The 25651-nt window shown below is 42.6% G+C and overlaps 1 long non-coding RNA gene across 1 annotated transcript; it reads left to right on the top strand.

Annotated features, from left to right (window-relative positions):
• The first annotated feature begins 18888 nt into the window (after window positions 1–18888).
• LOC115595646 (uncharacterized) lies at window positions 18889–19566 on the top strand. Its single transcript, XR_003986740.1, has 3 exons — window positions 18889–19025; window positions 19187–19250; window positions 19503–19566. It is a non-coding gene; the product is annotated as an uncharacterized LOC115595646 (long non-coding RNA).
• The last annotated feature ends 6085 nt before the right edge of the window (window positions 19567–25651 follow it).

Genomic DNA, 25651 nt, shown 5'->3' with positions numbered 1-25651 from the left:
CCTGGTTAGTTCTTTCTGTCGCCACAAAGCATGTTATACAGTATTATATGCAAGTTGAAGCTGACAAAGAAAAAATTTACGGTCATATATCACAGAATATCCCCAAAAATGACCGAATTTTTGTAGCAGAGCTTCGTTATTGGGAATCATGAGTTAAGATGGCGATCATGAACCACAAGGTCCTACTCCGGAGTCTTGCCGGGGACTTGTTACTTGTCTCATGCTGGCCTTGTAAAGCCATAAAATGCCGGTCCAACCTTTTGACCACATAAAAAGTGTTAAAGGTCCCATGACTGCAGCCGTTCTGACACTGAAGGACCCTTGAGTGGGCTATTATACCACATCCCCACCAGCACCATCACTGCCGACCTCCCATCTTTCTCTCGAGGAGACAAGTGAAAAGGAAATGTGTCCACAGAGATCATTATGTGTCTTATTATTTTCTTTCCGGAGAGTGGTTTTCAGCAGTAGTCTGTCCCCACCTCGGCAGAGATACTCACCCCAGGGAGGAAGTTTGGGTACTTGGCAGCACATTAAAAGAGAAGGAAGCTGGCCAAGAGTTGGGATTTGGCTCCAACCGGACTTTGGACACGGCCTCCGTTTAATTGGAGCTGTTAAAAGAACCCGTGTGTGTGTGTGTGTGTGAGCGAATGTGTTTGTGTGAGTGTGAGCCCTACTTAAAGTGTGAAAACACATCAAGGATAAATGTCAGACTACAGTATGTGTGGAGGGAATTAAGGGGTAATCTTCATCTTCTAGTCCTTCTCGACACCCCACATGAAGGCAAAAAAAAATTACTGAGCTGACGGCCGCCGATGACTATCTGTCCGCGGCGACGTGCGTTTTCGGTGTAAACTTTCACGACCCACCCCGGAGAAATCAGATTAGAAAAAGTTCTTCGTACAAATCAAAACAAAGGAAGTGGCAGCAATTTGACCCCGCTCCCACGAGAAGGAATTCTGGCGGAGCTCCTTTGTTGAGAGGAGTGACTAAAGTGTAAATATTTTCGGCATTTTTTCCACTCATGGGTGGAACTTCAAAGAGATTTCTGACCAGAATATGGGGAGCAGTGGGGGTGGGCTGTAGGTGAGTAATCAGCATGCTGAATGATTAGCATTAAGAGCACACCCTTGTCATGTAAACACTTGGGCGAGAATGGGCGTCAATAGGCTTAGCACCCGGTCTTAAGCACCCTGATTTAAATAGCTTTAGCTTCGGAAAAAAGATACCGTCCACGACATCCTGAGACGTTCAGGGATATTTGAGGACTATCTAAATACTATTAGGTCTATTTACCATTTAAATCTATGGGTTTACCTGTTGTGGAGCCATTTTAATCCCCCCCCCCCCCCAAAAAAAAAGCGCTGTCTTAGGTTGACCGGAATGTTTGAACAGTTTTTCCTGAACAGTAGGTGGCAGCAGAAAGATGGCCACAGCAGCCATCTTGTGGTAAACAAGCAGACAGGATCCTGTTTTTTTTCCCCCTACAGAACTGAATGATGAGTGTCTGAATCTCTGCGGTTGAGTTCTCATTTTCTGGCACATGGTCCTCCAACCGTCTGATCTATTTGATTTAACCACATGTGATGATTTTGGTGGGAACTGTGCACGAGAACCACAGAGGACTGTTCAAAACAATTAGAACAGTATGTGTAGACTACAAAAATAACACTTTTAGAGATATAGATTCACATTACATTATAATCCACTCACATATTGCATATTCTTTAACTGTGGTCATCTTTTTTTCTTTTTTTTTTATCCCCACCGCCATCTCCTCCACCTCCTGATATGAAAGTCAAGTCATAGACATGCAATGTGAATGTGACATGACACGTTTTATAGAAATGTCAATATGGTGCCTAGCTTACCACATACAAATGTAAAGGTGTTTACTATATATTTATGCATTGTGACAGGGGATAACAGCAAGAAGACTGGAAGTTACATTTCATTGGATGTACTGGTACCCTGGTTGAAATTTACCTCAAAGCCGAGGTTTGCTGTCACGAACAAAAAGTGACAGATTTATATGTCGTGCTTGCTGCTGTCAACCGAGAATATACTCAGCACACCGGAAATCTCACTAGGAACTGTAAGAGTGTCTAGCGGGGGAAAGGGAGGGGGAATGAAGGGGAGGTCATGACTTGTTCAAGGGCGCTCCGGTGGTCATGTTAACCTGCTGGCACTCAGGGTGACCACACAGTCACACGCAAACACTCATATCCAGTACCCTCAGGAAACACCTGACTGTGAGTGCATGTAGAGAAACTCACACAGGCACACAAAAACAAGTTTTTATACATGTACTGTTCACAACATGGTGTGCAGGAATATTCTGGTCGTCGCCCCTGTTTGAAAGCCTTAGGATACTGTATGTAATGCTCCATTGTAATGCTCCATTCTACACTTGTAGACATCAATGTAAACCACCCTTTGCTGAGATTTGTAGTGTTCATCAGCATTGATTTCTCAGATTGTGTACAATGTATGCTTGGGGGAAAATTACCCTGAATATCAATAGCAAGTTAGAACTATGGATTTCCTATGTCCTTTGTCGGGCAAGATACTTTAAACACATAATCAATTAATAATTTAATTATCAGTATTGACGTTATATGTTACAACACTTTCATTAGCCAGCCATAATCTTGATTATAAAATTTTTTTATCACCAATGTTGAGAAAGGTTGAGTGAAATATCTGTAATAAAATCATCATGGGATCTTTGTGTACATTCATCTTTTCTTAAACATTTTCAGAATTCAATGTGTGTATAATGAGAAGAAGACATTGTGGTTAAACGAGCAGATTTATTGGTACAAAGTGACCATTACAAGCTAACGTTAACTTAGCCCCATTAACTGTTCTGCATGCTGCACTCCAGCAAAATCCTGTTTTAACCACTATATGTAGGCTACGTTAACACTGACTAGCAAGCATGCCAGAAAACACAACATGGAAAAGAGACAACCTTTGTTTGGCGAAGTGATGCCTTTTCTTTTGGTACGAGCTAACTTCAAGCTGACGCGTCAACTCAAGCTAAAGTGCCAAGCTACTGACTACTAACAGCTAACGTTTGCTTAGCCTTAGCGACTGACAGCATGCTGCCCTCCAGAGAAGTCCTGTCCTCAACTGAAGACTTCAGAGCTAATTGTAGGTTGAGCTAACAGTGACTAGCCAACAGGTGTGAAGACTCAACATGGCAATAACACATCTGACTAACACAGAGATGCATTTGTCATTAGGTACACACTAATTTCCAGCCCCCGCGATTCAAGCTAACGTGTCCTATGCTGTATGTAGCATGTGCTGTGATAAAACCACTGAGCTTGTGTGTGGTCATCCTTTTGTTGACATCTTTGTGTCCCATGTGCAATATTATCCTTTAATCCCTCCAACAGGACTCAAGGGTAGGTGTTTGTTTGGCATCGATGCTCTTTTCAAGGAACACCTGGTGGCACGCTAACATACATTCACACCTGGAAAATGGCCAGTACAACAACAATGTTATTGAGAAGAGAATGGGGAAGGCCCTCTGAGTCTCTAGTATCCATTATTTCACATATGTTGCACGGATTCTCTTTATTTTTCCACTCCGCCTCTTCACCAGCGCCATTTTAGACTTTTTACCTGACATGTTCTATATTAAAAGCAGCTATAGTTAGCAAGAGTGGAATCAGAAAGATGGCTATCTGGTGGTATGTTGAGGTAATCCTCTTTGCGATGTCTTCAAGTGAAGCTTTTTGGCTGAGAAACAGGCGACATTGGGCAGCCTAACAGTCAGGCTCCATCGCAACTAGTTCATTGATGTCAGTTTGTGGTGTCTGAGCCCGGAGGCTCAGTGGTGGAAATCAGAGAGGGGAAAAGTGCTGCTCCTTCCGTTTGCCTCCCAGATGTATTGGTCTGTCTGGGGACCAAACCGACTCTCCTCGGTCTCTAAACTTTTTCTTCTCTCCCTCACCAGTTTATTGTGCTGATCTTTCCAGTTCTCCTTTTCGCCATCTCCCTGTCATTACGAGGTTTTTTTTGTCTTTTTTTAATACGAGACAGTGAGCTCTTCCGAGACCCACTTTAGCCTTCCGTTAGAGGTTTGTATCGTGACCCAAATAGAGAAAAACTAGCCGTGCCCAGCCCAGGGTGAGCGTTTCATGTCAACCACACACGTTGAAATACACTCAGACAAGCACACACTCGCTCAGAAAGAAAAAATAGGGCAAGGAGAAGGGGGCATTGACGTTACCCTGTGCCGCCTTTGGGAATTAACCCCTCTGCTGTACTGGCTCATTAGTCAAAACAGTCCGAGGCGAGGAGCGGAGGGGAAGTTTGTGCCACATCTATTTCCGTCCTCATCTCCCCCATTTCGCTCTGCTTCTCAGCAGAGACTGAGCAGAGGACATTAATGGCCGTTGACCCAGCAGTTTCAGGGAAATGGGCAGGTAGAGAAGAGCGTGTGTACGTGTGTGTGTGTGTGTGTGTGTGTGTGTAGGTGTGTGTGTGTGTGTGTGTGTTTTGACACTGAGACTGTGTCCAGGGGTGGAATTCGCCTCATGTGGTGACAGTCCTCTAACTGTGTCAAGGACGTGAACTGACAAACCTGGTGTATCCAGAGAGAGCGAGAGAAGACCTGATTCAATCATACCACTCATGCACAAGCGCACACTCACTCGTCCTCAAACATGACTCTCAGAAGTAAATAATCTTGAGCTCCGGCCTCTTTCAATCTGCCCTCCTCTCAGCGCTTCTGCACGGACGTCTCGGTGAATAGGCTACAAGAGAGGTTTGTACACGAGACAGTCTCTCTGCTTTACCGCTTAAAGCCGTGCATGTATCGCCTGCTGCACGACGGCACATACAAATACACACTGCTGACATCTTTTCCCCTTCGCAGCGCAGAGCGTGACTCATCCGTTCTCACACCCACACACACTCCAGAGTCAGCCTCGCTCGATACTTTTACAACTGCGCTGAAGCCCGAGTGCCGGTTTCTGATGTCAGACCTCGTTTCGTAACGGGTCGGCGGGTCAGAGGTGCAACACTGTCAAGTTGTGGCTGCCGATTGGTGGATGACAGTGAGGACGATTGACCACACGCTGTATCTGGTTATGGTTGAGACGTGGCGTCGTCCGTTTAAAGGCCGTCACTTTCCAGCTTGGTGACCAGATTTTGATTCACTCAAATTTTCAATGTGCTTTTTTTTCTTTTTCTTTTTCTTTTTTTACATAACTTTATTTATATATCATGTGGATTCAACCTGAGATAACTATTTATGTCTGTTGAACATAAAAAAATGTGTCCAATAAATTATGTAAATCTTTGAATTATCCATATTTTCAGTGACCTACAATCAGTTGACATGTAAACAGACCGTATTATAGTTTTATTTCTTAAATCTTTGTGCTGTATTTGTGTGTTTAAATAACTTGAACTCTTCCATCATAATATTTTGAGTGACTCTCACTAAATATATGTACAGTTTTATTAGAACTTGTATCTTTGTCTTGTTATTCGGGCTCCTGGCAGCTGTATAGAATTCAGTGGTAGACGTATGTAAGGTATAAGTCCTTCATTCAGAAACTCACTTCAGTAACTAGTAACTGAAGTTGTGTTTTCAAAGTATACAACAAAATACTTGGTAATAATCTTTTGTTTTGCCTTGAGAGTGATGTCCCTCAGATGCCCTCATTTGTTGTATCCGCCATCTTTTAGGCAAAGGAGCAGAAATCTATCTTTAACCGAGATATCTTCATCACTTCGTCAGGGCTCCTTTTCACCCGCGTTAGCTCTGTCTCGGTGTTCCCGTCAATGCAGAGGCAGGGGCAGATGTGTCATTGTCAGATATTGTCGAGGGCAGCAGAGTGTAAACAACAGATGGCTGAGATTGTACCTGAACGGCACGTCAACTCCAACCGCTCGCTGCACAGCTCAGCCCGTGGGTGCAGCCGCTATCCGAGCAGCCGTTATGAAACAAACCTGTGCCTCCTCGTCGGGCTCAGGTGTTTTGTATAGACTTGGGATTTTATGGGTCGGCGTGTGGATTGCGGTTTGCGTCTCCTCCGACCTTCACCGTGACATTCAATAAGGAAGAAATGCCAACGAGACCTTAATAAAGAAAGTACAACCTCCTCCACTCCTTCATCGAGTGACCTCCCAGTGTGCCTCAGATTACACGTCATACAGATCAATCCTGTGAGAGCGAGTGGTGTGATTCCTGCCATTTGCACAAAAAAAATGACACTCCCAAGGTGTAAGGTACAAAGAGTCCATATGTGATATATATGATGTCTGTCTGTGAACACGTAGCCCTGATGGTAAAGCCGAGTTTGAAGAGCTTCTGGGGGAGAAATCAAATTTTGCATCCACATTTTTTATCTCGTATTCGAAACTGAATTAAGCGAGTGATTCATCGTGTGCTGGTGTGCGCTGCCTGAACCTCTATTTTCTTCATTGTTTGTGCTCCAGCTGGCACTCTGGATCGCTGGTACTCCTGAGAGATACCTCGGTTTTGTGTTCTCTCTAATTTCTCCAGGTTTTTTTTTTTCGCTGTGAAATACGTTCCAATTTTTTACCTTGCGAGGGGGCTGGATGATCTGCAATGTGATGATGTGTTCTTACAAATCCATCTTGCTCGTGGGCGAAAAACACACGTGGGTTGAACCGATAAGCGACCTGAGGAACCGCTGGCCCGCCTGAGCTGCCGGGATATAATGTTAGCAGGTTAACGTTTCTGCGAACCGCTGATATGTCCGAGGTTGACATTTCCTGGCAAAACGTGGCATATCAGGTCCGCATGATATGTTTATCGGCCACCTGGCGCAGCAGAAGGTGGAGAGGTAGGTGGTGGTGTTGTTACAGCCAACAAGGCTGGCAGACAGCTTAACCTGGGGATATTTTCCTCGCCATTTTTGCGGCGTCAAAAGTGCCTGGAGACCTTCGGAACATCTCCATCTGTGGTCGTGGTGAACCAAAAGCATGATGCTTTCGTGGCCCTTACCAAGTGGTTTTTGTGCCTCAACCAAAGCAGAGCATAAGCAGAGCGTTGTGACGAGAAAGAAACCTAAAGTTGCAACATAAAGAAAGTTTTAACTTACCTGTGGTTTTGCAGAAAGGTACTTAGAAAAATCTATTCTGGTGATTGGGTTGATACGCGAGCCCTTCAGGGCCGTAGAAATCCTTCTTCATCCTTAATCAAGAAGAGATAAAAAGAACAAAATTCTTTTTTCATCTCAACTCTTGTCACACAGCGTCATAAGTCTGCCTCAAATCACAAATGTGTTTTTTTTTCCCTTCATTTTAATTCAATCAAAACAGGCAAATTATACTCTAAAATACCAACTCATAATTTGTTTTTAGATCATGTCTTATAAGAGTTTAATTCAATTACTCAACTGAAGCCTCAGTGGCTCTCGCTAAAATTAACGATTCTGTTTTTTTTTTCTCCCCAGTAAATTAATTAACTCGGGGGATTTGGCCTGAAAAGCTCAGAGCCGCTTCAAAGAAAACTGATCAGTATTCTCGGGAGACCAGCGAATAACTTTTGATGAAAACACTTGTTTTGGGGCCAATTGAGCCGATTCCACCTGCCGGCGGTCCGCTTTGTCCTGACCCCGTTGTGTGGCTGGGTAAAAATGAGGCGTAATAAACTTGGGTCAATACGGAGCTGTGAGTTTTGGCAGAAACTAAATAAGATGGAGGAGGATCGATGTGATGAGTGAGTCAAGGACGATATGAGCCTGCTGCCCCCCCGTACCCATCGCCTGCTGCTGGACACGCCGCCTGTCATCCATTTGTCACCCAGTGCACACAGGTAGAGAGGTGCAATCACACACGGAGATCAGTCTCACTTTTGTGCAGCTGCACGTGCATGAACATGCGTCTGCTCCGTCAAATTACTCTGTGTGTGGACAGTAAACACCACAAACATCACGTGCAATCAATTCGAGCACATGCGATCAAAATGCGACGATAAACCTCCAAACTGTCTCGAACAGAGAGAAAAAAAATACGCGCCGCACGCTTCTGGAGGAAAATGCGAGCCTCGAGGACAAAAGCTGTGGAATCGATCATGCTTACTCTGGCCTGCCAGTGCCAGTTATAAAAGAAGAAAATTGATTTTTGCTAAATTCTCTGCGGTGAAGGATGACTCACACAGTCTCGCTTGCCGCCTTAAGATGATGTGTGAAGAGAAATGGAAAAGTGACAGAACAGAAGAATACAAACAATCCTCTTGCAGTCTGCCGATGAAGACGGGCCGTCATCACCCATAGATTCTGATTCTGATTCTCTTCGCTAAATGAAAAAAGGGATTCAGTTATTGTTGCTGCATCTAATTGCAGGCCTGCAGGTGTTTTTCTGAGATGTCTTACTTACCTCCTGCGTGGTCCTTTTACCCCTCAGCAACACTGCTGTCATAAGTGTCCACACTCCCTCCCTCTCCATGACTGGATTTAAATTTGTTCTGTTCTATCCTGAGACTTCAGTGGTTCTGCGAGCTCTCCCTGAAGAAATGTGTCAACTTGCCGTGCTGGATCTGCGTCAAAGTCAGTCCTAAATGCCTCCACGGCCTGAATAATTAAAGGTTGCATCTTACACAAACGGTGAGCCCACTCAGGCAGAAAGATCAGAATCTGAAGAATTGTCAAAACCGTGACACAACAGCAGCTCAGAGACAACCATGCAATACCTACAACACAGAACACAACGTACTGTGTGCCTTAAGGCAGCATGGCAGTGTCCAACTGAAGGTACAAGTCATTTCAACAACAGAAGAAAAGGATACGTACAATAAAAAATTCAGTTATCGACTCACCCCCATGTAGAACGAAAGTTAGGTGAAGTTTGTAGTCCGCAATACATTTCTGGAGCTTCACAGCAAAACAGCGTCGTAACATTCTCTTTATTTCTTTTTAACTGCAACCAAATCTACCCTCTGGTACAAATAAAGTTACCTTACCTTACCTTAAACAACTGAAGAAGATAGGGACTTGTTTCAAAATGTAAACAAAAAACAACTGATAATTATCTAAAGGAGAGTAATTACCAACAGAAGCTCCTCTATCCCACAGAAAGCACTGCTCCGTAAACGCCTCGTCAGTGGTCCCGCCTTTAAATCTGTGACTTTGCGACATCATGCTGCGTCACAGAGTCACAAAATTGACATAATTTGCGGCTAGTTTGGAAAGCAAGAACTGATTCAGCACGGCTGCTCTGTTGTTGTTGGTCGGTGCCGCCTCGGGCGTGCGCTAGCTGACCAATCAGAGGAGACTGGGTATATTTGCCTTAAAGAGACAGTAGCTGCGACACTGTATGAGTTATTGAGCATGAAAGCATGTAAATATATTCTAGGAGTAACCAAAAACACAATTGTGAACCTGAAAATTAGCACAACATGTCTCCTTTAATGACATCTATATTAGGCCTGTCACATGCTCAGCAAACACAACAATATCGTATACGGAGACCCATGAGCACGAGTGATCTATGCAGGCCTGCAGGCTACACTTTCTCCCCCCCCCCCAATTACTAACACAACAACAAGGTTTATATAAGCTAGACCTGGGAAGATTTTTCTCGTCTCTCCGGCTGTTCTGCCCGCCCGTTCACATGTGTGGTAGCTGTGATTCGTCCACTAATTAATTTCCTAACAGCCAGTTGTTGAATTAGAGTCATTAGAGAATACCCTGCCCTGCTTTAACAAAAAAACACGAAGACATTTTAATTAGACTGAAATTATGATTCAGTATTCCATCAATTAGACTGATGTACAAAAGAGAGCAATAATTGGTTTTTAGCGTATCGTGTAATTTGCGGTGCTCCGACACAATTAGATGACGAAGAGTCAAAGCTTGCACAGTGAAGTCATAAAGTTTGGTCGCAAGGCTTCAACACTCGCTCCACTACTTTATGACTTGGCGTGCTGCCTGTCATAATCAGGAACAGGTTTTCTGGCCCGGGGTGACGTCGAGTTACGTTGATCGGTCTTCAGCTGTTTACATTTTTTTCGCGTTTCCTCTGCCACTTTGGTCAGACTGGCTTCAGACAGTTTACATTGCTCATTGGTTCGTGAGCGCCTGAACGTCACGTCACGTGGAGAACTGCTGATTAATGCGGTCGCCTCATAAATACCCTTGCATCCTCAACGCCACGGTGCATCAGCCGCCCACGCGTCTGATGTTCAGCGAGGTCTGAACATATTAAGGGATGTGGCGGATTCGCGGCTCGATGTTTGGATTTGATTTACAATTTGCTTGGATCTTTAGTCGACATTAAAGAGGGTTTTCCCACCTCTGCGAGACCGCTTGTCGCTGACACCGCTCAGCCATCGCAGCACCCTCCGTCTCCCTCGCATCCCACCAGTCTGTTTCCCTTGACAACCATATCTGCGGTTCATAATTATGCAAATGATATGGATCTCTGGGCCAAATAGACGCTCATAAACAGCCAACCCTTTCAACCAGCCCTGTGTTTGTCGATCTAAAGTGGCTATGATTACCGATGAAGGTGGAGGCGTGAGTTTAATTGAATGTCACAACTCATTTCTTTTCTCCACGTCTGGGAAAGGTCAGTTTTTCTAAATGAGCACAACTGTACACAGGGACATGTGGGTGTGCGGCTTCCTTTTCTTCAAATCAAAGCCTCCCACTCATCAAGAAAAGAATTGCGAGGAGATTGACATTTTGGTCCCCCCTTCTTTTCCTGTAGTGCTATTTCTGTAACTCCTGCAGCCAGTGGAGTAATTTCGGCTATTACTTTATATCAACCAACCACCCAAACAGTTTTTTTTTTTTCCACTTCCATCTCCAGGCAGAACAAACAGTCCTCTCTCTCCTTCCATTTTTCCCTCATTCGTCCATCAGTGTAATTGCACTCTCTCCAGGAATAGAAAGGAGCTGCCGCAGCCTGTCAGGGAGCCGGTGGTTAAGGCATCCTTCAGGAGGCCGTTAAAAACGCTGGGGAAGTTCGTGGAGTCGTTCACACCTCAGTGATATCACCCCGGTTACTTGCTCTAGCCTTGAACTCGCCACGAGGAGTGGCTGTATGTGGTTTGATCAGTCAGCAGCGGAATCATTCAAGATGTTCCTGCACGATTAAGTGAGGATTATTCCATTATAGTTCATTTTATAGGGACCGGAATGTAGTTCTTTCTGCATGGTTATGTCATATCATGTAGTGTTTAAGGTGTTTAATGCTACTGGACTGTGGATTTCTTTGTGAATGTCTCGGGTTTGATTTTTGGTGACTTCATGCATGTCCTGACTGCCTCATCTCAGTGCCCGTCTGCTTGGTTAAGAGCAACAGTGGCTAATATTAGTTCAGAAATGGAAAATAACCACCGCCTACAAGTGTTTTTATTGCATATCGTGCTCTATGTCTGAACAATGACAAAAAGTGTGTTTTTTTCAGGTATTTTTAATGGTATTGCAAACTTTCTTATGTTCTTTCTTATTTTCCCGACCCTGCCATATTTATATAAGAGAGCCTCACGGATTACTGTACAAAAACACAATTAGACATATAGATCTTTCACAAAAGGACAACTCTGGCTGAAACTGGAAACTCTCCAGACACTTGCTGCTAAAGTAGCTCCTATTGCTAACCAGTAGCCTCCCAGAGAACACCTCAGGACCAGGCCCCATCCTCGGACAGCTCCAATCCAGCTTCCAGGAAGAGCGCCAGGCTTTGATGCCAATTTACTTGTGGCTAAACTGTATAATTAAAACATCACGTGGTGCACTGGGGCCTCAAAAAGACTCTTTTTTTTTCCACCGTAAGGTTAAATTGTGAAAGAACTGGATCACATTTTTCAGTCAACGAAAGGGGTTAAGCTTCATCTTTTTAAGTAAATGGTCAAAGTTCATAGAATACAGCAAGTTGAAGAAGTTTGTCCTCAAATGAGTGTCTAGCTTAGAATGGGTGATCCCAAAATACATACAATAACACCCTTAATGATACTTTAAAACATTTGAGCACTCACCGGAACGGTGTGAGCAGGTTCAAGCGACCCCTAAGAAGCGTGCAAACACCGCTCTGACCCTGTGCGGTACACAGCCCTGTAAACTCAAACAGCTCGCTCAGGTGGAGGAGCAAGAATAAGTGGTTGTTTGGTCCTCTCCGCCATGTAGACAGCTGTGACTCACTCTAATTACGTCTTGCAGTTACTTCCTCCATCTCCATCAACTTTGGTTCTGAAATCCAGTCAATTTAATTCATCATCTAAAAGCATTTTTCAAGCCGCGGCGAGGACACTTCGCTCGGCGCCGGCAGTGGCGGCCTTGAGAGTGTTGTCAGTGCACTCTCTCTCTGCTGGCTTTGTCTTCGTCGCCGGCACCCTTCTTGTTCCGTTCTGTCCTTCTCTGCGAGCCATATTTTTGTCTGTCAGTCATCCGACCGATGCCCTGAAAAATACTTGCTCATGTAATATTTTGTTTGACATTCAGGGATTACGCTTATTCGCTCACAAAGAGATAAGAAGATTTATACCACCGGCAGGTCCGTCTGTTAAATATGTAGCCACAAGCAGGGCACGATATGATGTACTTAGCTTAGCATAAAGACTGGAAATGGGGAAAACAGCTAGCCTGGGACTGTAAAGGTATAGAAATCTGCCCACCATCAATTACAAGGCTCGCTGATTAAAGTAATGAATACTTTATCACAGAGAGTTGGATGAGAAGATTGACAGCACTCCAGATACGCTAATAAATACATATGAATATAAAATCAGATATCTACTAGGTTGTTTGATGTTGTTAATAATGCATTTTGAAAGTCTTTAAACATGCCAGGTTGCTAAAGACTATGTATGTAGGAATCTTTGAAAAAAACAAACAAAAACACCCAATTAAAGGTTAAATGCACCATAACTGCTGCAGTGGTTGCAGTTATTACCTAATTAATGTGGTCACACGTCTCCACTGAGTGTCCTGCTGGCAACATTTTCCCTCTGGGGCTTTTTCTGTTCTGTTTCTGTTGAAATTATAATTTTTTTGTCCGTCACATAGCTTCAGTGCCAACTCACTGCACTGGAGGCACAACAACCTTTTTAATACCAAGTTATGTTAAAATGCGGGATGGGTAATATGGTCCGATGTGGCTCCAGTCAGAGTCAATCTGTACTGTTTGTACTAATTGCCTCGGGTTGGCATTTACCTCCAATGTCCCTTTTAAATTATGTGTGTATGGAGGGCACTTGGGAATGGGGGGGGGGGGTTAACATTGAGACCACACGCATAAGCCTGAAAAAAAAAAAACACCCGTCACCCTCACCCTCTCTGTAAATTATCTCATCTGTGTCATTAGCCAATCTTGTGAGTCTGCCTCCCCGTCAGGCTCGCTGCTAAAATGCTAATGAGGCCCGTGCACTGCAATTACAACACACACACACACACACACACACGAACGCAGAGACACACACCTCTCTCTCTCTCTCCGTCACTCACTAGGGGGGGAAAGAACAAGCCCCCTGCGGCGCATGACTCAAATCGATGAACAGACTTTATTAATCTGAGACATTATATTAGTCAAATTAAAAGCTAATCAAGAGCATTTGTTTTGGCTTCTCAAGAGGGCCGAGGGGAGCTGTTGGAGGATAAAAAAGTGGGGGAAAGGGGGGGAGGAAGACTGGGAGGTGAAGCAATATCTGTTTCATATCACTCAGTCGGTCAGTCCACGTTCCAAACTCAGATATCTCAACAACGACTTGATGGATTGCGACAAAATTTTGTACAAATATTCATGGTTCCCAGACAATGTATCCAAAAGACTTCATTTGTGTGTGTGTGTGTGTGTGTGTGTGTGTGTGTGTGTGTGTGTGTGTGAAATATCTCAACAACTAACGGAAGGAATTTTGTACCCATGTCCCCGTCAGGATGAATTGCAATACCTTCAAATAAACATAACTTTTCATCTGACATTGTCATCATGTTAAGAGTCTAACATGTGGGGGCAGGTTAACGAGGGGGCTGTGTTGTGCTTTATGTCAGCTAAGAACGTCTCTGCAAAACCGCATATAAGTTCAAACCGTTTACTTTATGTTGCAACTTAGTTGATGATAGTTTTAGGTTCCATTTTCTATTTCTCTGGTGTCACACACTGGTGCGCTTTAGTTACATTTACGCACCAAAACCACTTGGTTTGGCTTAGGAAGATCTCCTGGTGTGACAGGTGACTAATACGCAAATGTCAACCATGGGCGCATCTGTGGTTTGGAGAAACATTTACGTCTGTCATTATATCCTGGTGACTGGGCTGCTCCTCCAATCGCCTGCTAAGCATACCTGATAAACTTCAGCATATTAGCACCACAACTGTGCTGGTGGTAGCATGGTGAGAGCATCTAGCATGGCTGTCAACTCTGGGTCATACAAAGGAGCTGCAACACTACATACAGTATCTTTATAACACGTGATGGGATCACCTGAAGCAGCTCGACTGTTTATTGCATGGTTAAAACTTGAAAACGATCCAGCCACTCTGCTCTTTTAATCTCCTTTAAACTCTTTCTGTCTCTTCATTTTAAAGCAACATTATGTATGAATTGGTATTGTTTGCTTGTTTGATTTGGCGCCCGCACAGTTTCTTAGCGCACCCACTGTCATCATCCAAGTTTTTTTGTGTGACAATATTACCAACACGATGTCAGATGAGCTAACTACCCAGTGGCAGCCACAGTTAGCGGCTACTTTAGCAACAGGTAAAGCTATCTGACCATCAGGAAAATGAAGACTATCAGAGGGAAAACTGGCAGACACAGCGTTCTCTCTATCACAAGACAGTGTACCATCAAAATGATTTTAAAGCTGGTCTTTTTAAGGTAAAATAGTTACACAATGTTGCTTTAAACAAACACACAAAACATAGAGAAAAGCTGATTCGGGATGGAAAAAGCTCAGTTTTTGCAGCCTGTGTCTGCACTCATGATTCCTATCCAAGGCCGTGATCATAGGTGAGGCATAAAAAGTATCACGTTTTGTAATCCTCGCGTTTTTTTTTTTTTTGGTAGCTTAGAGACAGAAAGAGAGAGAGAGAGAGAGAGAGCGCGAGGGAGGCAAATTACATGTGACAAAGGTCCTCGTCTGGAATCAAACTGAGGACGTCACGGCCACATGATAGGGCGCTTTTAGCCGGGCCCATCCACCCACACAGGGATTATTTTTGAAAAAAATAAAAAATTTAGATGTGGAGATGCAAAAAAAAAAAAAAAATGTAGTTCAACATGGCTGGGGTTTGGTGGCTGACTTAACTTATGCTGATTAATCTGTACAGCTCACAACACATTCCCGCTAGTGCTCACTGAGCCGGGCTGGTTCTTGTTAACAGCATCTCTCATGTTACATTTTGAGGAATTCGTGTCTTCATTTTCACATCCAGGCACAAATGGAAAGGCTTTTGAGACAGGCATGGATGTTGTTTTGTGCGAGACGAGAAGAGAAAAGGGGGGGGGGGGGGGGGGGGAGAGAAAAAAAAAATCCTGTTTGTATGCCGTTGCCAGGTAGAACTCTGCAGGGATTTGGTTATGAGTGTGTGACTGTGCATGTATGTGTGTATTTTGGAGAAATTACTATGGGAGGCTGTGTATTTTCCCTGCACGGCAAAACTCATTTTGTTGACTGTGTGGAAAATCGATGCCATGTCTCTTTCCTCTTGCCTGCACGGCTCTGCAGCAGCAGCACCATGCAGGCGGTGCCCTGCGGTCCACATGGTGGCGCTGTGACTCAACATCAACTCCCTCTCCAGTGTTCCTGACACTCGCTCCTGTTCTCACCTGATTCTCTCCCCTCTTCTCCTCCATCGCTGCCTCTTATGTCCTCTTGTGCTTGTCTCTGTTTCCCCCCCTGTCCTGTTGACAGAGGCTGAATGTCACACCATCTGCCGTGACATGTTGCTGTGCTGGAGTCTACGAGGGGGAATGTTTTATCAGCGCTGCTCCTGGCATGGACTCTGGCCTGGCCTGGCTTGGCTTGGCTTGGCTGCACTTGGCCCCTTCAGCAGGCACAAAAAACAAACACTTCGTGTGTGTGTGTGTGTGTGTTTGCGTGAGCATATGAGTTAATACAAGGTGAATTTTTCTAATTCGAACTCAGTGCGGAATGAATTACATTCTTGTTTAGCCAAACGGATGCAAGGCAAGTGGACGGGGGTGGAGAGAGAGAGGGAGAGAGAGAGAGAGAGAGAGAGAAAGACGAAACACAAGGGAGAGAGAGTTGGTTAATTCTGTCTGAGCTGGAAGCCTCAGCCCCCAGTCAGAACACGGGGGCTTGTCTCTTCTGGTTCCAGAGAGTGCAGTGAAATGCCCTGTGGAGGAGACGCATGGGCAGCGGCAAACCAAAAGGAAAGTCAGTGTGATCAGCACTCACATGCGCGTGTCGGGGACAGAGGGGGGATTTTTTAATAAGGGTATTCAAATGTGTTTGGTTGTGTTTGTGTATGTGGTTTGGATGTGTTTGTGTGCAGGGTTGCAGATTGGCTCTGATTAGACTCCACGAACACACACACATAGCCTACACACGGGGGTTATTTTTAGCCACTGTCGCACTCCTTGCCCAACCCCTTTGCTCCGTCTTTCTCAGCACAGACCCCCCCTCACATCCACAGGGGAAGGGTAAGGACAACGATTCATGATGATATTTTTTTGGGGGACGAATACCTCCTCTTGGCTCCTCTCGCCGTAGGAATGAGGTGTTGCAAAGAGAGACAACGGGGGACAGAGATGCAAGTTCATAAAAGATCAGGAGACAGAGTGAAGCAGGGGAAGAGGAAGGATGAAAATCAATCCTTTTATGTCCATCCGCCCTCCTCTTGGTTTCATTTTCTCCCCTTATATACTCACGCTCACACACAGAGTTATCGATATGTGTGTGTTGTCCAAAGCGCCTCTCATTGTTGTGAACATGGCTATCGAATAGTGACAATTAATGCCCCAGCGCAATCAATCACAAACCTGTTCTCCCCCGCTGCCTGCCACCAGATGTGGCGTCCATCACATCTTCTGTTGGTTTAAAAAATGAGTTTGGAGCTCATTGTTATTCCCGTCATTCACATGTAATGTCTGCATATCCCCCCCCCCCCCCCCACACACAGTATTGATTGACTTTGTTTGAAAAGCAAAACGTATTGCCAGTGAAAATCCCCCTCCAGAGTGATCCCGACTGTACAGTAAACGAGGCTATTTCTATTTCGGTCATACCCCTCACTTTTTTCTCGCGTAACATGATGTCCCTGTGATCGATATGAACTGATTTATTCAGCTTCGGTATTGCTAAAATCATCCGGTGCCGCAGCTGTTATCGACAACATCTCACATGTTACACGGTTGGACAAGAGTGTATGTAATGCCAGTGACAGTTTCCCCGAGGCACTGAGAAACTGCCGTCCCTTTTTGCCGGACTCGTATAAACCATTTGCCACACTCATACTGCAATGCAACATACAGTACTGACAATCTGTCATGCTGCATCTCTAGGTGGTTGAAAAATATGTATACAGAACAGGGTATGGTGATGTATTTTTAGTCAGGGATAAGATAAACTTCAGCGTCAGAGCAGCAAAAGGAAGTACGCAAACGCATGCCTGGTAAATAACCAGAGATTTATGGTATGTTATGGGTGTCTCGTCGAAAAAGGGCGTGAAAAACATGAATAAAAAGCCCTAAATGCAACAGAACGTAAGACAGAAATAGTCATAAAAAATGGAGGAGATAAGCAAAAAACGAGAGCAAGAATAAGAAATGGTGGGATAATAATGGTAAGCAGATTTCTATGCGAGGCACCGAACATAGAGTTAATAACAATGTGAGAGCAATTAAATCATCATTACAATTCTGGAACATGAATTACTGTGAACAGCCTAAGTAACCGCTCTGAATGAAATTATACAACAGACTGGCTGTTATTAATTTAACAGCATTACTTTCATACACTTGTGACACAATGGTTCACATGTTGTACATACTCATATGATTCAGCACATCACCTAAGAAAGCACTGGTGTAGTGTATGAGTGAAGGGTATGTCAGAGTGACAGGGTGGCCTCATAGTCAGCACTGGAGTGTGGTGCCTTGCTCAAGGGCATCCCATCAGTGCCCGGGAAGGGATCTGGCACCTCTCCAGCATCCAGTTCACACTCCGTAACATGATGCGAGTTGATTTGGAACAGGCCACCCTCCAGTTCCCAAGACAAGACCCCAGGGACAGAGCTACTGTTCTATATACAGTGTGCCGTATAGTTTATTTATTCAAGCAGGCCTGCTGTACTGTAGTTTGAATTTGAGCTACGTGTACTGCAGGCTACGTGATTATTTTCATTTAATGTCACTTTAGACTCTTACTCCGTGACATTTCACAAGGTTATATTGTAGTTTTTAAGCCACTACATTTATTTTTGGAATACTAATCATGTGATAAATCATAATTTACAACCCAAAAGTACATATTTAGAATGAGCTCCTCCTCGATCAGTGTTTAGTCACATTAAAATGCTGCATACTTTGACTATTTTTTGCTATTTTTTTGCTGAGAATACTCTGTGCACTTTAACTTCATTTAAATTTTAAAAAGCCCACTTGAAGCAAATCTCCTACCAAGCCACCAATATTTACTTATTGATAGACTGATACATTTTTTGACTCCTTCAGTGGTTGAATCATTTACTCCAATTTTGCAAAAACACTGAGTAACTACTTTATATAGCTACAGTTAGGCATTTTATAATAATGCACCAGGCTTCTAGGCAATTTTATTATATTATTTATCTTAAAAATGGGTCAGATGAATTTGTGTATAATCTATAATGTAACATAGTAATCTCAATATAGCTTAATAATAAATACATTTAGGAAATGATGAGTTTTAACAAGATTATGCCTCTGAAAACATGAATCCAGGAGATTTAGTTCAATCAACCTTACCAATGCTAGCTAACCGGAAGTGCGCCATCTTGAATTACGTTTAATTGCAGCAAGCAAATTAGCATGTGAGCATTAGCAGCCCATGGTTTAATTTTTTCAACCAACGTTGCCGTTTTATATGGTAGGTTAAGCCTTGATAAACACCTTTAAAACACTCTAACTGAGGTAGCAAGGCACTTGTCCACGGAAGAAGACGCGTTAGCTGTAGAATAACGACAAATACAATGTCAACAGTAAGCTAATGCTAACGCTAGCTTACTTTTTTTTTTTTTTTTTTTTAAGCTAAAGCGTTAGGAGTCTCATGGAGCCAGCACCAGAGGAGGCAGGTGGAGCTGCAGGTCCTTAGGTAAGTTATTTATAAGTGATTTTTCTTTTCCAAATTATATCCATATTTAACAGAGGATGCTTTGTGGTTTAATATGTACTTATAAGCCTTTATAATTTATGGAAACCAGCATAATTGGTGTCTCACGATAATGCTAATGTCCTTTCCTATTAACCTTTTCATCAGAATAAAATTCAGTAGCTAAAGCAAATAAAACAGTTATGGCACTCTGCTCTATATAGCTATATTATTATGAAAATCTATTATGTGCAGAGGACCTAGTGGCAGTAGGAGGGCAGAGACAAGAGGACAGAGGCAGAGAGAGGGCAACAGGGTCTCAGGTGAGTGCAATTGGGATTCAATTTTAGTGATTTTGAGTGTGCTATATTTAAGCCACATCTTCTTATGGAATACCACATGAGTGCCACTTTACCTGCAGGGTGGCTGTAAGCTGTAAAATGTGCGCTACAGGCTTTAGTGTTTTTAAAATGGTAGTTTCCTAAGCTCACCAGTTTAAAGAGGAAAAAGCTTCAACCATGCCTCCATTTTGAATCCTGCTCTATATGTTTCACCTCAGAGCATGTATTGATGTAATTTATCTGCTTGGCAAGCTCACAGAACTGACTTTCTTTCCATTTCTCAGTTCTTGAAGCTTTAAATAAGTGGTGGCAGTGGCAGTCGGGTGGACCTGTTGTAGTGTGGTAAACCTCTGCTCAGTTATGTGTGTCTGTTTTACTTTGGCAGGCCTTCGTTTGTGTTTCCTCATCATAGGTGTGTTCTTGATTATATCCTAAAGCTTGGGATCATGTGATCGGTCCATCCATTGACTGTATTAGATATAGACAGCGCTCTGCGGCTATGAAAGTGAAACTGCAGCCGAACTGCCCTAAACATGCATTTCTTTAAATAATGGCCAACACTAGGCCACTGTTTTCAAAAATACTTCTGATTGTATGTAAGATTATGAAAAAATAACCCTACTTCTCACTTGATTAATTACCTCAGTCATTGGTTTCCTAATGAGTTGATAGTCTCAGTTACTGGTTTCAAGTCTTCTGCAATACAGTTTGATGTTCGTCTTGTAAATTATCCCACTGAGAGTAAAATAGAGGATAAAGCAGGGTATACTTTAGCGCGTGGCTACCTGTCCTTGTGTTCTCTGTCAGATCCAATCAGGACATCCTCCCCAGCTCCACTCTGTTGTGCAATTATAGTCACTTCTCGCTCCAAGAAACCAAGATGGCAATGACTGTAATGCCAAACTCGAGACTTCAAAGCGCTTTAGTCCACAAACAAATGGGTGAAGTCACAGTGGGTTAAGTTGCATGTGTGTGTGTGTGTGTGTGTGTGTGTCTCATTCTCACATACTACTGGACCAGTCAACCTAAGATTTTTTTGTGCACATTTATTACAGTATGCTCAAAGACCTTTATCTTTGAAATTGCCCACACAGCCTGCCGTGTACTCTGTTGTCCTACTGGCTGGCTCACCTAGAGTTTACTGACAGTTGGTAGACCACATCCTGTGTCTCAAATCTGTGTGCAGAGGCATGCATGTATAATCTGTAGCCCTTTTGCTCAGTATTTGTAGTAAATTCCAGTCATTTGTCACGGGAACATCATCACATTCAAGGTAATGCAATCCCTGATTCACTGTGTGCTATTGTGTACAACAATTAAGATATTTCTTCTTTTTAAAGTCAATTTTTAGTATCAAAATATTTTCTTTTGCACTCAGACATTTTTAGGTTGTGACTGAATAGGAAGTGGCTGGTCGGAACACTGAACACAAGATAAAGTATGTCAGCACATCAAGATTATAATGGAAGTGAAAAACATTCACAGTTATTATATAAATAATTGTGCTGCCTCACTATTACTTAACAGTGTCACATAAACATGATAACTGTTTATTTTAGAAGGGTTTTGGTGCATTTGCCCAGTTGGTTCTGTTTGTATAGGATGCTATAATAGCTGCTAATTTAAAAAAACGATGTGGATTATACATCCAGACCCAGACTTCCTTAAAAGGAAGGTATTGGTGCCTCCAAACAAACGGACCACCCACAGTATTTTATGATAAGCTTACACAGGGTTGTGTTCCTCCTCTGTGTAATTTGGCAGTTGTTTTGTTTCTCACACTCTGACATTCTCCACAATCTCATCTAATTGTTTAACAACCAAGATGTTCTGTGATAAAGCTCGATGTGATTCATAACCATATATGAACATGAGTGAATCTTGTAATTTCCCTCCATCGATCATTAGGAGCCACCATAAACAGCAGGGGACCTCAGTGAGATGAAAAGGCATCACCTCAGTCATTTTGTTGCCATATTCACATAAATCAAAGAGTCTTTTAGAGGGTTCAGGTTGTAAGCTGTCGGTCTCATGCTGCTTAACCAGCTTAGGAGTGACACTGACCGATCTGTGCGATGGAAAGATGAAGTACATGAGTGTATTTAAGAGGAAAAGATAGAAGAGAAGGCCTAAAAATATGTACTGATCATTTATAGGCCAGAAAAGCTGAGCAGATACTGGAGGCTAGTTTGCTGCTTATTTGATGCTGCCAAAATGCTCAATAATGATTTGAAAGCTCTTACCACAAACTGCCATCATTTCCTCCAAAGGTCATTATTAATATCAGCACATAAATCAGTGTTATCTGTGGCGAGGACATACACCCTGTGGGAACAGAACAGTGGTTTGTGAGGCACATCTTTTATTTATGTGTCCTTATCTGCTGCACCTGTTGACATTAGTTGGAATTTAAAGCATTTAAAATCATCAAACCCAATGGTATGCTTTTATTAGTTACTCTTTACTGTATTTGTGAAATTTGACATGTCAAATAAAATATTGTCATCATCAAGAAACTAGTGGAAACGGTGAAATCCATTCTGCCTGTTGCACGTCAGTTGCGTGGGCAGGCCTTCAGTGCGGCCCAGGACACACATGCGTACACACTGCTGAAAGAATGTGGTCACAAGTGGCCCGGGCCACCTCCAAATGTGGTGCGATCGGATCTCAAATGCGTCCTCAATGCAACCTGGGGGTGTTCACACCTGTACTCAAAGCTGTCCACTTGTGGTCAGATCACTCGGTATGCGTGTTGATACCAAATGTGAACAGGGCCCTTGTTGGTGCAGTGTTTCACTCTGTTCTGTTGAGTTGTTAAAAATAACTCTGAAAAGACTGGATTATGAGTTTTGCTAATAAGGGATCACTTCAAAGCCAGAATGAAGAGGAGGACAGAGAGAAGAAAAACTCTAGTTTAGTACTTCTTGGGATTTAAAATTGAATATGCTGACGTCAGAACTATAAATATCCTCATTCAGCGTACTGTACAAGAAGTATTTCTTAACATTAGATGTGGTATCTGTGTGAGTGGTGATCTGGTATTCTAACCTCTGTAACACATGAAGGATATAACTGGAACATGCTGCCAATGGCTGTTGGCAAGAAGCTAATTTTACTGTTCGGTGTATCTCCCACCTATCAACAGATGAACACACACACACACATACCAACATCCTTAGGGAGTCAGTTCTAAGTTTGGGTGCCGCTAAGTCTTGCCAGGAAACCCTATACCCCTCATTGTCCCCAGGACGCAAGCACTTCACATATGACATTTGAAGAAAGACGGTGGTGCTAGAGGCAGGGTGATGACGGTGTAGATATCAGAGACGGGGTTTCGTGCCTGTAAGTGTCGTATTTAGAGGGACGTGTGGATTCATGCATGAACGTTTTGTGTGTTTTTTAATTGAAAGTTTACTGTATTTAATGCGCGTGAAGCTAAACACGCAGCAAGGTGTGAAGTGTTTTGATGCTGCAGGGTTCAGAGGAGAATCAGAGGGATGCGAGCACCTCACGGTGAACTCGCACTTCCTGACTGTCAGGGGGGAGGTTGTCATGGTGCAGGGAGGGTGACATTTGTCCAAAATAACCAACGGCCCATTGTGCCATATCTATGGTATGGGTGGGGGTGTAGCCAGGTGAAGCCGCTTCAGATCTGCCCTTGTCAACTGAAAGCTCAAAGGTCACATCAGCAGTTGTTAGACTGAATGTTTGAGGTCAGCCAAAGGTCATGTGAGTGTTTAAACAGTGTATTTAAACAAAGCATTTCAGCTATGCAAACAAAGTGTTTCAAAGGCACTTCAAAAACGTGGATGATATAGTTTTATGCTAATTCTGGCAAATTAGCTATTAGATTAAGCGACCTCTGAGGGCTTGAACTTGGTTCCCCCCTTGTATTATGATAGTATCTGTTGCCAGCATACCACTATGGGAATTGGGGAATATCTGTAAACACACCTTTGTTGACCTCTTGGCCATGATGCCAAAATGAATAAACATGAGAGCTCTGTTGCAGCAGAGGGGCGGTGTTGCACACTGGTTCAGCTCTCTGTCTGCGCCCTAAATTTTTCCCACTTGTGTTATTCCAGCCGTGACTCTTTCCCATCACTGCTTCTTCTTTGGCAGCTCGCATTTTCCCCAGAAATGCTTCTCCCTTATCTCTGCAGCGAGATAAACACCACTACGCTCTGTTGGCTCCACATAATCTTACCTCATAGTGTTTCATTATCACTAATTGACAAAAATAGATGCATAATAAATAGCAGGCATTATGCATGTGTAATTAAGCCCAGAGAGTGAAAAAAACTATTAAAAAGAATTCACCTCACAGGCTTAAGCTCATGATGTAGGCTTAGTTCTAATCAATGTGTTATTTATGTAATGTGCTCACAGAATGATTCATGACTATGTTGCGTACGACACAGAGGATTTTCTTGCATTGAATGTGTAATGATGGATGTGTAAAAACCCCATGTAAGTACATAAGGTCACTCTTAAGGAAGTTAACTATTCGGTTGGTTACATTAAGGTCACAAAATACTGACTGAGGAAGGAACAAATCAGCAAATAACTGCTACTGTATTAAATACAAATGCTAACATGTAGTTCATCAATCAAGTACCATACAGTAGTTAATAAGCCACTTTATAACAGACTGTTGGATGATGGTTGTCATACGATCATATTTGCTTATCAATATTACTGAATTTGACCATTTTAGTATCATTAAAATATTCCACATTTATATCAAGTTACATGTCTGTCAGGACTTAATATTTTTTGAAATGATAAAAAAGCATTTGTTCAAAGAAAAAACCTTTTTTCATAACTTTAATGGTCATTAAAATAACAATTGTGTAATACCAAATAATGTGATCCTGTGAAACCATGACATTGTCTGGAATGGTTACTGTAAAATCCAGGAAAATACAAAGTAAATTTCATACCGTTGCAGTCACACTAGATGTTTTAAAACCAATCCTGAGCTGAGTAACTAATCATTATGTCCTCACTCAACCATATCTTGTAGAATGTACTATTATATAAGACTACACTGCAACAGGAAATAGATTTTGAGGGAAACATAATGCTGCCCCAAATCATGTTTATTAACCAACTTATTGAATAAAAAAGTCTTCATGAATCATCTGCAGAAGGTCAAGTCAGTTTTATTTAAATAGCTCAAACCCCATTGCCATTATTGTGATTATTTAAGAAAAAAGGCCAAAAAACTAATGGGCAGTAGTCACGCTTAAAAAAAAAAAAGTTATTCGATTGTTTGACAAAATCGACTACTTAAGAAAAAGAAGGGTCAGATCAATTAGTAGTAATCGTAATCATTACTTGTAGGCCTACAGCAGTTGCATTACCTGCAAAATGTGTTTGGCAAAACAAATGCTGCCCAAATTATTTTTTTTAATCAAGGTATTGAGGAAAACGTTTTTAATGAAACAACTGCAGACAGTCAAGTCAGTTTTATTTAAATAGCCCCAAATCACAATCACATTACCTCAGTGGGTTTTACAATCTGTATAGTGAACAACATCGTCTTGGACCTCCGATTAGAGTACATTGAATAGAGCTGCCATTAGTTTACTAATCAATTAATTGTTAGGTCATTATTTAATAATAAAGGCCAAAAACTAATGGGCTACAGCTTATCTTCAAAAACAAAAATACAGTCATAGACTGTTAGACAAACAGGAAAACTGAAGACTTAGCCTCTGAGTAATGGTAATAACCAGTTAAACATTTTAAAGACTAACTGAATTGATTTCTTGAGAAGAATTGTCAGATCAATCAGTAGTAATAGTAATCGTTACTTGCAGGCCTAAAGTAGTCACATTTCTGCGAAATGTCATTGGCAAACAAATAAGTACTTTATAACCATAATTGTGCCTTTTTTTAAAAGCACATTGTTTACTAGTTTTGTGCCCCTTCAACTGGTGCACTTCACTAAACTGAGACTAAGCTATGTTTGATGATCTTGCTACCAATTCCTACCATTTTTATGTCCGTTCAAGTCAAGTAGGTCATCATGTTATCAGACTGACTACTATGTGTTGA

Source organism: Sparus aurata, chromosome 14 (genome assembly GCF_900880675.1).
Source record: "Sparus aurata chromosome 14, fSpaAur1.1, whole genome shotgun sequence".
Lineage (NCBI taxonomy): Eukaryota > Metazoa > Chordata > Actinopteri > Spariformes > Sparidae > Sparus > Sparus aurata.
Note: the sequence above shows the minus strand (reverse complement) of the source record. Positions and strands in the feature narration are given on the sequence as shown.